This window comes from Lactuca serriola, chromosome 6, assembly GCF_051521515.1.
Source record: "Lactuca serriola cultivar US96UC23 chromosome 6, Lser_US96UC23_V15, whole genome shotgun sequence".
In the NCBI taxonomy this organism is placed as follows: domain Eukaryota; kingdom Viridiplantae; phylum Streptophyta; class Magnoliopsida; order Asterales; family Asteraceae; genus Lactuca; species Lactuca serriola.
This window is the reverse complement of record NC_136413.1, coordinates 22,653,784-22,665,500: the sequence shown is the minus strand read 5'-3', so window position 1 is coordinate 22,665,500 and position 11,717 is coordinate 22,653,784.

Below are 11,717 nucleotides of genomic sequence, written 5' to 3'. Positions count from 1 at the left end.
TTATGATGTTGTGTCTTGACCCGCGCACATGTCACACACTCCACCACGTACTTTGCAATATCAAGCTTCATCGTCGACCACCAGTAATGGGGTTTCAGGACCATATACATTTTAGTGCTGGTCGGATGAATTGAGTACATGGTTTGTGAGCTTCTTCTATCAGAAGATCTCTTATTCCTTATGACTTAGGTATCTAAATACGATCTAGGAATACCTTCAGTCCATGACCGTTTGTAGCAAACACCAACGTTTTGCCCAAACGTTCCTCCTTCTGGTCATTCTTTTCAGAAGCTTCCTCTTGAGCTTTCTTTATACTCTCCAAAATTGTCGAGACAACTTCTATTCTCAATGCTCTTGGCCTTTTTCTTTCAATATTAGCTTTCTGACTGAGAGCATCAGCAACAACATTAGCTTTACCGGGGCAGTAAAGTATCTCACAGTCGTAGTCCTTAAGTAACTCTAGCCAGCGTCGCTGCCTCATATTCAATTCTTTCTGATTAAAGAGATATTGGAGACTCTTATGATCAGTGAAAAGTTTGCACTTCATGCCATAGAGGTAATTCCTCCATATTTTTAAAGCAAATACTACCGCTGCCAACTCCAAATCATGAGTCAGGTAGTTCTTTTCATGCTCTTTCAGCTGTCGAGATGCATATGCTATCACCTTTTCTCTTTGGGTCAAAACACAACCCAACCCAACACAACACCAGATGCATCGCTATAGACAACGAAGTCTTCAACTCCATCGGGTAGAGAAGGAATCGGTGCTTCACATAGCTTCTTCTTTAGCAACTTGAATGCTTCTTTGTGCTTATCACTCCAAGTATCAGTGGCTTCCTTGTGAGTCAAAGCTGTTAATGGAGTAGCGATCGAAGAAAATCCTTGGATAAACCTTAGGTAATATCTGGCTAATCCCAGAAAGCTTAGGATCTCTATGCGACTTTTCAATTGTTCCCACTTCATCACAGCTTCAATCTTTGTTGGATCAACCATTATCCCTCCTTGGTTGACCACTTGACCCAAGAATTGGACTTCTCGAATCCAAAAATCACATTTGGAGAACCTTGCATACAACTTCTCCTTCTTCAAGACTTCCAACACTTCTCGCAAGTGTTGGCCATGCTCTTCATGGCTTTTCGAGTAAATCAGAATGTCATCTATGAACACTATCACAAATTTATCAAGGAACGGTTTACAAACCCTGTTCATCAAATCCATGAATGCTGCTGGAGCATTGATTAGTCCAAACGGCATAACCAAAAACTCGTAGTGTCTATATCGTGTTCTGAATGCAGTCTTTTCGATATCTTGCTCGTTCACCTTCAGCTGATGATATCCTGACCATAGGTCGATCTTTGAAAAATAACTGGAACCTTGTGGTTGATCGAACAAGTCATCAATCCTCGGCAACGGATATGTATTCTTTATTGTTGCCTTGTTCAGCTCTCTGTAATCGATGCAAATTCTCATACTTCCATCTTTCTTCTTCACAAATAACACTGGACCTCTCCAGGGTGATGAACTAGGTTTTATCAAACCTTTGTCCAATAACTCCTAAAGTTGCATCATCAGCTCCTTCACCTCTATTAGTGCTAATCGATAAGGTGCTTTTGATATTGACGTCGTCCCTAGTAACAAGTCGATGCAAAATTCTACTTGTCGATCAGGCAATAATCCAGAAAGATCTTCGGGAAATACTTCTGGATACTCACACATGACAGGAATGCTCTGCATCTCCTTTTTCTCCTTCTTACCATCGATCACGAATGCCAAATATGATGTACATCCTTTGGTCAAACACTTTCTGGCTTTCATTAGAGAAATGATTCTAGAATTACTTTGTGTTTGTCCCCATACACCATAAATGACTCTTTCCCTGGCGGGTTTACTTTGACTATCTTCTTCTTGCATAATATCTCGGCATCATTGGCGCTAAGCCAATCCATTCCGAGCACGATGTCGAAACCATTTAGTTCGATAGGCAATAATTCCTCGTGGAACTTATTACCATTCAAGTGAATGAAAATGTTTTTAATGTGATGGCTAACAGGTATAAACTTGTCACTAGCAACTTCGACTAATAAAGAATTTTCTAGTCTATCAACAGGAAAAGCTAGTTTTCTACCAAATTCATGTGAAATAAAAGAGTAGTTGGCTCTAGAATCAAATAAAACTTGGGCAGGCAATTCATTTACGAGAAAGGTACCTGAAGCGACATCAACTTCTTCTTTAGCAGCTTTCAGTGTCATCTGGAAGGCTCTTGCTTTCGGCTTTGGGGGAATATCGGGTCTTGCTGCCTCCTTCTTTTTAGGATAGTCTTTCAAAATGTGCCCGTCTTCATTACACCCAAAGCACACTCTTTTGTTGGACGGACACTCATTGGCATAATGCCCCGTCTTTCCACACTTGTAGCAGGTCACATCCTCGCTACATTTCCCAGAGTGCTTTTTCTTGCACTTCTCATACCATTTCAATTCGCCTCCTTTTCCTCCTCCAAGCTTTTTCGAATCAGACTTTGAAACTTTTCTTTTCTTATTGGAACCTGAAGTTCCTTCAAACTTTCTCTTATCACCAACTTCAACTTTGCTGGCAGTTCTTCACTTGATCATGTCCTCAACAGACTTGGCAGACCAAATAGCTGCCTCCAAAGTAGGTTCCTGACGTACTGGCGCTGCGTACTCCCATGGGAGTCCTTTTGCATACCGGTCAACTGTCGTCAACTCGTCTGGAACGATATGCAAAGCAAAATCCATTTTCTTGATGAAGGCGTTAGTGTAATCGTCGACTGACATGTTGCCTTTTGTCAACGTCAGAAACTTGTTCTCCAACTCCAATAGATTTTGAGCTGAGCAGAACTTGCGCTTGAACTACACCAAGAACTCTGCCCAAGTCAGTTGTAGTGGCTCATTAGGGCTTAGGGTCTTCCCCAGAGTGTTCCACCAATGAACAGCTCCACCCCTGAACTGACGTACTGCGAAAGTGGTCTGCAACTTTCCTCTACAACCACACGTCATCAAGGCTAGCTCCATTTATGAGATCCAATGCATAACTCTGATCGAATCCTCTTTTCCAGTGAAGGTCGATGGTTTGCAAGTCAAAAAGTTTGTGTACTTGCATCCAGGTCCATCAATTCCTCCCTCCTGGTCATTTTGTCTAACTAAAGGTGGGTTGGCTTGACCAATAGTCCCACTGAAGTTACTTTCTTCCGAATGCCCTTCATTCAACTCGGGCTGTTCAGTCGACATTGAAAGTTGATCACGCTTCTGCCAAAGCAGACGTCTAGTTTCTTCCATTTGACGAGCCAACATCATTTGGACCATCGCTTGTACACCAACCATAGTTATTGGCTCAGGTGCTGCTGCTACAACAGGTACTCGCTCAACCATGGGTGGTTGATTCCTGTCTTCATTCACGTTTCGAATTCCACTTCTGGTTCTTACCATTTTTGATCTACACACCGAATAAGGTGAATTTAGATCCTCAATCATGATAGATAATTAAATCATCCTTATCACTCCGAAATGTTTACATGTTAGTTCTAATATCGTAGTCGTACGCTTAGAATCCTAAACACATGAGGTTTCCAGACCCGGTTGGCAACAAACCATAGATCCGAACAAATAATATCATATATGGCAAACATATAACATTTATCACATAAAAGCATTTTAGGCAACTTTCCGAAAATAAACTAGTGCTCATGTCTAAAATATGACAGGCATTCATCTTATAATCTTCACTTAGCATACTAAGTTTAAGTCTAGAAATCCTACAAATTCCTAGTTCGCTTAAACTAATGCTCGGATACCAACTGTGACATCCTTAAAATCACGACCATAAAAGACCGGTTTTGTGACAACCCGGAAATTTTTATTATTTAAAGCTCAGTCAGTCAACTCAATTGAGTGTCAAAATCATTAGTACAAAGTTCTAGCCTAGTTACAAGTCATTCTAAGGAGTTTTGAGCCTAATACACTTAAGGAATAAGTATTGGAAAGTACCCGCTAGAACCACAGTGTAGCAAAATGAATCCTAACCCCATCTAAATGAGTTCACGGCCACAAGACCACGAGTTTACAGCCGTAAACTCATGTGGCCGTAAACTCAAGAGTATATATAGGGCATTGGGTAATTTCTTCTCAATTCATCAGTTCTTGGCCGAATTTTCTTTCATTCTCTCTCAACTATCATAACAACAATCACCCTAGATCTTCAAAACTAGTAAGTATTCATCCTTTATTAGTTGATACCCCTCTTATTCTAGCATTCTCTCATGATTTCATCCACAAAAATCATGTTTTCTTAGATCTTCAAGAAACACCAAGAAGACACACTAGTGTTCTTGGCCAAAACCAACCATTCAAGCTCCTAGATTGTAAGTACTCTTGATCCAACTCATTGTACACTAGGTGTATCATATTTGGAACTTAGAAAACATAAAAAATCATAGGATTCAAGGAGTTTACGGCCAAGACAAGTTCTTGGGCCGTAAACCCCTTTTAAGGGTGCAAATGATACCCTAACACCTTAGTAAGCCTTGGTTAGTGACATAGAACCTTACACCATTGACCTAAGACCACAATTCATGAAATGGTACTTCTTACCATGAGTTTACGTCCGTAAACTCATGGGGAACTAGTCCCAGGGCCGTAAACAACAAACAAGGTCATTTTAGGACCTTAAACCCACCCAAACTCTTGTGTAAAGCTTTGGAGCACTTAACCACTTAATCCCTTAGAGTTTTAAGCCCCTTTTGATGACCAATTGAGAGTTTAAGGCCAGGAGTACACTCCCTTGGGCCGTAAACTCCAACAAAGATGGTCCATTTACCATAAACTCCCGTATGAGGCCTTTCACTCCTTTGTTGCAACCCGATGGCCTGCTAGCACTTGACCAAAATGGTGTCCTCGCAATAGGATGTTTATACATGTTTAGCTAGTGTTATAATCACTAATTATATATATATACATATGTCTTCATATGTTATTAGGATCATTGTGTGTGTCTAAGTCTTCACGTGACACCAAGCACTTGTTCGATACTTCCTTCCGATCCGCTCACTACAAGTGAGTTCATACCCCTTAATCAATGTTTTAAATGTTTTTAAATGATTTTATGGGGGAGGGGAATACAAGTTAAGTCATGCTAGTTATTATATCAATCACATGTGATTAATAACCAGCATACCAATGGATTTACTACACTTTTAGATGTTTTATCAAATAGATTACTTCAGATAGCTTTCTAAAACATTTTTACTTGTTTAAAACTCTTTATTAAACTATATTATGTTCTATATGTTTCCTTTCAAAACTCTGTTATACTTTTTTATCAAAAGAATTACTTTCGAAATGCTTTATAAAATGACATCAAGTCATTATTATTTATTTATTGTTCAAAACCCTTAAATGTTTTAGAAAACTTCTTTTATACTTTTAAATTGTTAAAAGCATGCCTATATATGTATAGTTATATAAGTAATGCATGAAGGACTTAGGAAGGCTAGCTCGCCTTATTTCCTTTTCCTCGTTGGGATGTGGCTTTAGGGTATCGGTTATCCGTCCGAAGGTCGTTCAACTATTAGTTATATATCATGTATACATATATAGACATAAAAGTACCCTCAGTCAGTTCAACACCTTTGGCTAGCAAAGGTATACCTTCGTTATACTTGTACCTTACTAGTAACTATTATAGGCATAGTTAGGAGATACTACTTACCATTCCAAGTACAAGGAATACATCAGAGTCAATTCATTCATGAGTCTATACTAAATGATATATAAAGAGATACACTTACATGGATACAGTTACATGGATACACTTACATGGATACACTTACTTGGATACACTTACATACATACTTTTACATAGATACCTTGTTAAAAGCATGCCTGTATATGTATAGTTATATAAGTAATGTTTAAAGGACTTAGGAAGGCTAACCCGCTTTATTTACTTTTCCTCGTTGGGATGTGGTCTGGTGGGTATCGGGTATCCGTCCGAAGGTCGTTTAGATACTTAGTTATATATCATGTATACATATACGTGCATAATAGTTCAAATCAGTTAGTTCAGTACCTTTGGGTAGCAAAGGTATACGTTCATATATCCCTAGCAAGCTATTATAGGTGAAGTTTGGGCTTATATATGATTTGGTAATAATTATGGATTTCGACCTAGCGATTCGTTACGGAAGTCACCTTTAATTCCAAACGTAGAATAGGGACTACCAATCATATTATTACTTACTTACAGTGGGTCTCGTGAGAAGACTACTTACTTACAGCGGGTCTCGTGAGAAGACTACTTACTTACAGCGGGTCTCATGAGAAGACTACTTACTTACAGCGGGTCTCGTAAGAAGACTACTTACTTGCTTACTTTCTTTCACTTAAGTCTTGGCAGAAGACTACTTTCAAAATAGTCTGGTTTTGGTAGAAGACTACCTTTAATACTAGTAGGAAACATGGGATTTTCTAGGGAATTCAAACGTTTACACTTTTACTTATAAGACTTTTCATTAATACTTATATAAATAATGACATTAAATACTTATGAATTCACCAGCTTTAAAGTTGATACTCGCTTTCAAAATAACTTGTATTCTCAGGTCACAAATAGACAGGTACCGACTCAAGGTTTAGAGAAGATGGAGCAGTCAAGTCTCGTCTTTTATTTTGAATATTCATTATATTGTAATTACCATGAAATAACGCACTTGTAAATAAAATTATACAATTAATGCAATGGATGATGTTGTTGCTTGTTTACTACTTTACATTTTTGTGATACATTACATGACGTCCTCCACCCCAGAACGTTTCCGCCGTTCCGGTTTTGGGGTGTGACAGGTTTCATTTATGCTTTTAAAATAATTTCAGAGTAAATCCATTGATTTAAAAGAGTTGCAGAATTTGTCCCCAAAACAATACATGATAAAATAAGGTTTATCAAAGTATTTCTTAAAGAAATGTATTTTCATTATATATCAAAACTCGGGATGTCATGTTCCGATACAGACACAAAAGCATAAACAATAAAACATAGACCTTACACATTTTTATACAACTACCGGTCTATAAACAAAAAAAACTCTTCACAAGTTCTCCAACTTATGCCCTCGCACCACTACCTCTAATACAAAGAAACTGAGTGGGTCAGGCTTGGGAGCCTGGTGAGCATATAGGGCTTTCAACCAACAATAAATAGGTATATTTAATTTCACCAACCAACAATAACCCGATTACCCATTTCCGTTATCCTCACTTTACGTCCCTATGACAACAACTATTACAAGGGACCTAATCTAGGATTTTCATCAGGACGGACACTACTACATAGGGGTTTCCTCAGTAATATATGTCCTAAGGCAACCATGAGGGGATAGAATATAGCAAATGAACACCCAAGTTCACCAACACCTACAGGTTATGAGCCTACTAGCATTTCACAAGACAGTCTAGAAAGAATCTGTGGTCGTCATCCATATTCTGCTGAATGACTAGATCACAATCACATCGAGGCCTCTCGTTATTTTTATTTCATCACACATCACTATCTACCCATGTTCTACCCAGCATATAAGTAAATAAAATATAAATATATATACAGCATAAAACATGTATAAAACATTCAACCGATACTCATTTCAAATAACATATAACATATAAACACATAACACGTATTTTATGGAAATACTTCGTATGTGTGTGTTAGAAGAAAGTAACTACACACTCACTTGATAAGAAGATGATCGCACAGCACCTCGTCTATTAAAATAATCTTTTCTGATAAAACCAGGACGTTTTCTCCAAAACCAAGCTTTATGCGGGCAGAGTTTCAGCTCGAAAACTTTACTTCTTGGGATCCTCGAGGCTTCGAGACTTGCTTCGGGTCTCGGGATTAATATCGGGGCTTCGTGGGTAAAGCAGGCATGTAACGAGGTAAAACGAGTGAGAGAAAAAGAAATGAGGAACCAAATTCAGCTGGGGGTCGATATCTATTTATAGGGTTGAATCCTCGCATTACGTTGGGCGTAACTCGCAAGTACGTGGGGCGTAATGCCTCTTTCATGCGTATGCTGGGCGTACCAAGCCTTACGTTGGGCGTAGTTCGGATAAGACTGCTACGTGGTGAGCTTCGGGTGGTGCTATGCTGCTCTCTCTCGGACCACACAAGGCCGAAGTACGTTGGGCATACTTAAAGGTTACGCGGGGCATATCCTTCGGACTAGATGGGTGAGTCACGGATTCGGATATTAATCGAATATATAATAAAATTTATATATATTAATTATTTAAAAACTTCAGAAAATCATATCTTCCTCATACGAACTCCGTTTTTGACGTTCTTTATATCCACACGTAGGTGAGACTATGATCTAAAACTTTCCTTTAGACTCCGTCGGCTAATTTTGAACGTATTTTTATTATATTATTGTTAGTAGGCCGGGACAGGAAAACTCCGTTGGAAATTCATAACTCATTCGTCTGACGTCCGTTTCCGTATGTCTTTTCACTATTGGACTACTATCGATGAGATCTTCGATTCTCGTTTAGATTGTTTCGGCCAAATATCACTCGATCTCTATATCGAGATTTCGGCTGCATACTGCTAAGTTGAAACTACGAAAAATGATAACTTCCTCATACGAAGTCAGATTTAGATGTTCTTCTTATGCACGCTCTCAGTTTAAGTTATTATACAACTTCTGTTTAGATCACTAAGGCTAAGTATCACTCTATCGTAAATTCACTATTTACGTCTCGTAGTGTCGCGCCGGTTCAGTCGCGAAACTTCGACAAGTCATAACTTCTTCGTTATAACTCGGATTCTGGCATTCTTGATATATTCGGAAACCCTGCCACGAGCACTACCACATCCTTCATAGATATCGGGCTTATCTAATATTTTATTTTACCACTCATTTTTATTCTTAATTCAATTTAGGAACACAATTATGCATAAAACACATAATACTCAAATAATACCTTCTTATTATTTCAAAATGAGTTACAAAGGCTAACCTAGACTCTTACATCATCACTAATGCCTAGCCTGGCAACACGGGCGTTACAACGATCACGAGTCTTATCCTTGGTACCCTTCAAAGAGTTCTTCCTCTTTTTCCCTCTACTTTTCCCGATTGCCAAGACAGGGGCGGAGTTTGGAGTAGGAGTAGGAGTGGTAACTACCGACTTATCTTTAAGACCTGTTTCTGCGGTCTTCAGGAGTCCTTGAAGCTTGCTAAGGGTAACTTCCTCCTTGTTCATGTGGTATGTCTTTTAGAATTGATCATAACACGATGGTAAGGAGTACAAAATGATATCTATTGCTAGCTCCTCGGGGAAGTTCACATTCAGTTTCAGCAAACGGTCCACATACCTTTGCATTTTCTGCATATGGCCTATGATGGATTCACCATCCTTTATTCGGGTTGTTATCATAGAGGAGATGATTTCATATCGCTCTTGATGAGCACTCTGATGGTAGTGGTCTATCAAATTCTGGTGCATCTCAAAAGGATAGTAGTCCTCATAGGACTTTTCGAGCTCGACTGTCATAGTGGCCAACATGATGCATGCCACTTTGGTAGCATCTCTTTCATGTGCCTTATATTCAACGACCTCCTCAGGAGAGGATGAAGGCTCGGTTACCTTAAGCTCCTTGTCGAGGACATATTCCTTGTCCTCATACCGAGTGACCATCCTGATGTTTCTTATCCAATCCATAAAGTTGGATCCATTAAAGATAACTCTCCCGCAAAGGTTCATGAGAGAGAAGGAGCCGATAGGGTTAGAGTTAGAAGTAGCATTGTTGTTTGACATCTGAAAAGAAGAAAACAAGTTTAGTTTAGATATAAAGATAGTCCTTAATAAAACACCCAAATGTAATATTTAGGCTAGGATCCAATTAAAATATATCAAAACTTAGAAGACGGATGTCGTAATCTAAGATATAACATATTTGAAAGGTAGGTGAATGACGATTCACCAATTTCTACCATGAAACCGAAATATAAATTATTAGTTTTTAATTGGTTTTTAGAAACTCCTAGATTCTTTTGAGATTCATTGAACTTTTCAACGGCATGTTTCAATCTCGAGTGTGCCCTTCATGTTTTGTGACTGGGATGCCGAGGATCAAAAAACAAGGTATGAAGTAACCATGCAAATTACTTGGTACCCTTAATATTTTTCACTCAATCGATGTGCTGGTTAACCACACGCGCTCCACCGACATATGAAAAACCTTAAGTCACCCTTTTCTTACCTTGTTAAGTCCAAGTTAGTATGCCGGTGAACCACACATGCTCCATTAACGACTTAATCAAAGTGCAACGTGTAATTTCATTTTTAGCACCTTATTCACATTTTCCTAAAGTAACTAAGATTGGGAATTTATAAAAACATTTATTTACTTTATAATAATCATTATACTTTTAATGAGAGTTTAAAGTCATTGTCGTACCCGTTCGGTTAACGACCCTCAACTGATCAAGGAAGTGGTGGGTGAGAGTGGACACCCATTAAGCTGCCATTTTATAGACAACAACCTTATACCCCCCCTTATAGATCGACTTCGGGAATGAGACCTACTAACGGTAAAACGACTTGATCTTATACATTTATATACATATATATATATATATATATTATTAACTTATAATATTATAAAGTATAACGGTTGAATTTTAACTTTTAAAATTCTAGGGATTGGAACTAAAGTTTACTAGATGACTTTACATGTTCCAAAACTTGAGGGAAAGTTTTGTAACTTTACAAAACCTTTCAATTCATAACTTATGAGTTATTAAAAATGAAGACTCTTCATTTTTGTAACTTACGTGTTCTTTTAATGGTTTTAATACAAAGTGACTTTTGGTTATCCGTAACTTGAGGACAAGTTATGGACTCCATTAAAACACATAAAGATCATGAATTAAGCATTAAACAAGTAATTCCTATGATCTATCAAGAACTCATAAGAACATGAATATTCATATCAAAATTTCAAGAACATATGAACACATATAATCATGTAATTTTGATATTAGCCATTGTAAATGGATTAGAACAACCATTACACCATCTCAAACAAGTTTTATAACACCAAAACAGTTTAGGGTAATGTTTCTAGTCCATTTCCAGCAGCTAAAATCGAAAATTTGCATTCTGCATGACCAACTCGTCGAGTGCAAGAACCAACTCTCCGAATTGGTTGAAGATTCACTTGGACTCGTCGAGTCCCCGCATGGACTCGGCGAGTCCCCTGCGTAGACAGCAAGAAATTCGATTTTTTTCACTATTTTGCATCAAGTATCAAACAAACAAGCCTAGGCTCTGATACCACTGTAGGCTTATGAGCATTCTAACACTCCTAAGGTGTACATGCAACCCTAGAAACCTTGGATCTATGTTTGACTATGATACATGCAAAATTGATTTTCCAAGGTTCATAATCCTATCTAGCATACATGGGGAACTTTAATCATAAAAGCTTGCTAGAGGTACATACCTTGTAGTAGTTTGGATTCCTTGAAAACCTTGAGAGCCTAGCACCCCAAGTGTGATGCCTCAAATGTCTCATACAACACCAAATACACTTGGAATAAACTTTGAGAGAAATGCCACACTACTCAAATCGGCTAGCCCTCTTCTTTTTTTGCTTAAGTGTCGATTTTGGTGAATAACATGATGCTTATATAGTATGTT